Here is a 4,174-nt window from a genome sequence, read left to right on the forward strand (position 1 = left end):
GACAAGTTGGGGAGAAGAGGGGAAGGGGAAGGGGAAGAGAGAGCCTTGGAAGCACTAGAAGACCTACTTGGCTAGACCAGGGTGTATATGTGTATAGGATGGGAGGGGGTAATGACTAAAGGAAGGGTCCCCTCCCACTAGGGCCTAACTATCCCACCACCTGTTACATTCAGTTTTCAAGAGTTAGAGTGATCTGGAAAAAGTGCAAGAAAAGATTTCTGGAAGAAGTAAGGCACTGGGGAAAGGGGCCTCAGAGCTCTATGCATGCTCCAGGGAGCTGGCGCCTGCTGGGCCTCCATAGCCATCTCAGCTCAACCTCTCTCCCTCAATCACATGGCTTTTTCCAAGGGGCCATCAATCCCAGGAGGGCCTGAATAGACAGCACAGCTAGACAACTCGCCAGGCCAGGTCTGCCGTGAGGTAAGGAGGAAGGGAGAGAGAAGCAATACAACAGTTCAGTAGGCGCCTATGTCCATTGAGGAATGCAGCCTTCGATCGCCAGCACCTCTGGCCAGCCCTAGTACTTCTTGGTGTTCTTCATGTTCTTCATGTGCTGCTGGAAGGGTCTCTAGTCCTGAACGCCTTTGGCCCCATCAGATATCCAGCTGTCTCAGAAGTCGAGCTCCTTAGCATTTGTGCTGCATAGCTCACTGAAGATTTTCCTGGTTTCATCATCTTGGTAGCTGGGTTATCATAGGAAGCTACAAACACCAGTGTCCCTTCATGGAATGGCTGGATGAACTTCAGCAAATCATTGACATTTCCAGCCCACATGTCAAAGGACATGTCCTCAAGGAGTTCCCCATTCACTCCATTCACCAGGGCAACTGTCATTGTCCTTTACACTGCTCATTGGCATCTTATCCTTGAGGAAAATCTTGGGTCTGATGACACCTGAGCCCAGTTGCTGTTTGGGACATGGTTGAGACAGGGCACACTTATAATTCCTGGCCCAGGGCCTCTGTTGTCACTGTATTCTCAGGACAACTGAAGAGCTGCTGTAGTTGAGAGAAGCTGCTCCCATGTGTCCCCAGGAGAATGCTACCCATGATCTAGGTGAAGCCAGCAGTCATAGGATCAGCACCATGATGTGAAGGGGTCCTGTCACCTTCATAGCTCTGTGGGTGTGAGTGAGCATGCATGTGTCAGTGGGTCTACATACTGTATGTGTCTCAGAGTGTGCACGCATACGCAGACCTGCACAGCTGCAACTTGGATCCCTGAGGAGAGCAGGGGAATGGGAAAGGGAGGACCCAGAGACCATTGCATGCTTGGACCTGCTACAGTCTGGCTCCAGCTCCAGAATGGGAAAGAGGCCTGCAGGGGACAGGACAGGGGTGGGAAAGCCTCACCAAGCCTCTTGGCCCTGAAGGCAAGGTATCTTTCTTTATTTTTTAAATCAAATTAACCAATGGTTTATCTATTTTATGTTTTTCTTTTAATAAAACCAGCTTCTAGGTTTATTTATTAATTCAATGGTTGTCTTACTTTCAATTTTATTAAGTTCTCCTTTGATTTTCAGGATTTCTAATTTGAGGTTTAATTAGGAATTTTTAATTTGTTCCTTTTCTATTTGTTTAGTTCCATGCCCACTTCATCAGTCTTTTTTTCCTCTATTTTATTGATGTAAGCAAATAGAGATATTAATTTTCCCCTAAGTACCACTTTGACTGAATCCCATAAATTTTGTTACATTGGCTTATTGTTTTCATTTTCATTAATGAAACCATCAATGCTTCTATTATTTGTTCTTAAACCCACTTGATCTTTAGGATTAGATTATTTAATTTCCAATTAATGTTTAATCTTCTTTTCAATTGTCCGTTATTGGATGTTATTTATTGCATTATGATCTTAAAAAGATGTATTTACTATTTCTGCTTTTCTGCATTTGATGCTGAGATTTTTATGTCTTAATACATGGTCAATTTTTGTATAAGTGCAATATACTGCCAAGAAAATGGTATATTCCTTTCTATTCCTATTAAATTTTCTCCAAAGATCTATCATATCTAACTTTTCCAGAAGCTTATTCAGCCCCTTAACTTCTTTCTTATTTATTTTTGTTAAATTTATCCAGTTCTAAGAGGGTAAGGTTAAGGTCCCCCACTAATATAGTTTTATTATCTATTTCCTCCTATAACTCATTCAACTTTTCCTTCAAAAATTTAGATGCTATACCATTTGGTGAATACATGTGAAGTATTTATATGACTTCATTGTCTATGGTATCTTTCAGCAAGATAGTTTCCTTCTTTATCTCTTTTAATTAGATCTATTTTTGCTTTTACTTTGTCTAAAATCATAATTGCTGCCCCTGCTTTCTTTGCTTCAGCTGAAGTGTAGTAGATTTTGTTTCAGACTATGTATATCTCTCTGCTTTAAATTTGTTTCTTGTAAGCAACATATTGTAGAATTTGGGTTTTTAATCCATTCAGTCATTCACTTCTGCTTAATGAGTGAGTTAATCCCATTCACATTGATAGTTATGATAACTAATTGTACATTTCCTTCCATACTATTTTTTGGGGGGGGGCAGGGTAATCAGGGTTAAGTGACTTGCTCAGGGTCACACAGCTAGCAAATATCAAGTGTCTGGACCATTTTTGAACTCAGGTCCCCCTGAATCCAGGGCCAGTGCTTTATCCACTGCATCACGTAGCTGCCCAGATTTCATGCTATTTTTGACTAGTATATCACCTCTCTCTTTCCCTCTAGCCTTTCCCTCCTCACAAGTGTTTTACTTCTGATAACAGTCTTCCCCATTCCTTTTTTTTAAACTTCCTCATAGAGTAACATATCTAACTGAATTTGCATGTTATTCCATCTTTGAGCCAACTCTGATGAGACTAAGGTTTAAGCTTTGCCCACTAACACACACAACCATCTTCCCCTCCATTATAATAGTTTTTTCATGACTCTTTTATGTGGGACAACTTACCCCATTCAATCTCCCCCCTCCTTCTTCCATGCAATTTCTTTCTCACCCCTTTATTTTGTTTTTTTGTGGTATTGTCCCTTCAATGTCATCTTATAACTTCACCCTCTGTCTATGTATACCCCTTCTAATTGCTCTTATAAGCAATAAAGCTGTTAAGAAATATAAATATTACCTTATCATATAGAAATATAAACAGTTTAACCTTTTTGAATTTCTTACATTTTTCCTTTCTTTTTTTCTTTTTTACCTTTTTATGTTTCCCTTGATTTGTGTATTTGGAGGTTAAATTTTTTAATTAGCTCTGGTCTTTGGATCAGAAATGCTTGAAAGATCTCTATTTCATTAAATGTCCATTTTCCCCTGAAAGATTATATTCAATTTTGTTGAGTAGGTGATTGTTGATTATAAACCTAACAACTTCTTTTCCTTGCAGTATATTATAGTCCAATCCCTCTGTTTCCTTAACGTGGAAGCTGCTAAGTCCTGTGTGATCTTGATAGTAGCTCTACAATATCTGAACAGTTTCTTTTTAGCTGCTAGCAATACTTTCTTCTTGATTTGTGAGTTCTGGAATTTGTCTATGATGTTCCTGGGAGTTTTCATTTTGTGATATCTTTCAGGTGGTGATCAATGGATTCTTTTTATTTCTATTTTGTCCTCTTTGATAATTTCTTGAAAGATATCATCTAGGCTGTTGTTTGGTTTTTTTGTTTGTTTGTTTTGTTTTGTTCATTTTTTGTTCATGGCTTTCAGGTAGTCTACTAATTATTAAATTATCTCTCATGGACCTACTTTCTAGGTCAGTTGTTTTTTCAGATGACAAACTTTTCTTTTTTTAACTTTTTTGATTGTGTTTTATCATATCTTTATGTCTTATACATTCATTAGTCTCTACTTGCTTGATTCTAATTTTTAAGGAATTATTTTCTTCAGTGACCTTTTGTATTTCATTTTCCACTTGACTAATTCTACTTTTAGGGAGTTATTTTTCTTGGTAAATTTTTGAATTTATTTTCCCATGCAATTGATTCTTTTTACATGATTCTCTTGTATTAATCTCATTCAGTTTCACAATTTTTCTTCTACTTCTTTAATTTGCTTTTTAAAATCCCTTTTAAGTTCTTCTAGGAATTCTTTTTGAACCTGAGACTAAACTACAATTTTCTTTGAAACTTCACATATAGACATTTGGCATTATTGTCCTCCTCTAAGTTTATGCCTTAACCCTCCTTA

The 4,174-nt window shown here is 38.0% G+C and overlaps 1 pseudogene; it reads right to left on the reverse strand.

Moving 5' to 3' along the window:
• Nucleotides 1-466: 466 nt before the first annotated feature.
• On the reverse strand, nt 467-1,114 carry LOC122736855 (annotated as a pseudogene).
• Nucleotides 1,115-4,174: the final 3,060 nt, after the last annotated feature.

This window comes from Dromiciops gliroides, chromosome 1, assembly GCF_019393635.1.
Source record: "Dromiciops gliroides isolate mDroGli1 chromosome 1, mDroGli1.pri, whole genome shotgun sequence".
Lineage (NCBI taxonomy): Eukaryota > Metazoa > Chordata > Mammalia > Microbiotheria > Microbiotheriidae > Dromiciops > Dromiciops gliroides.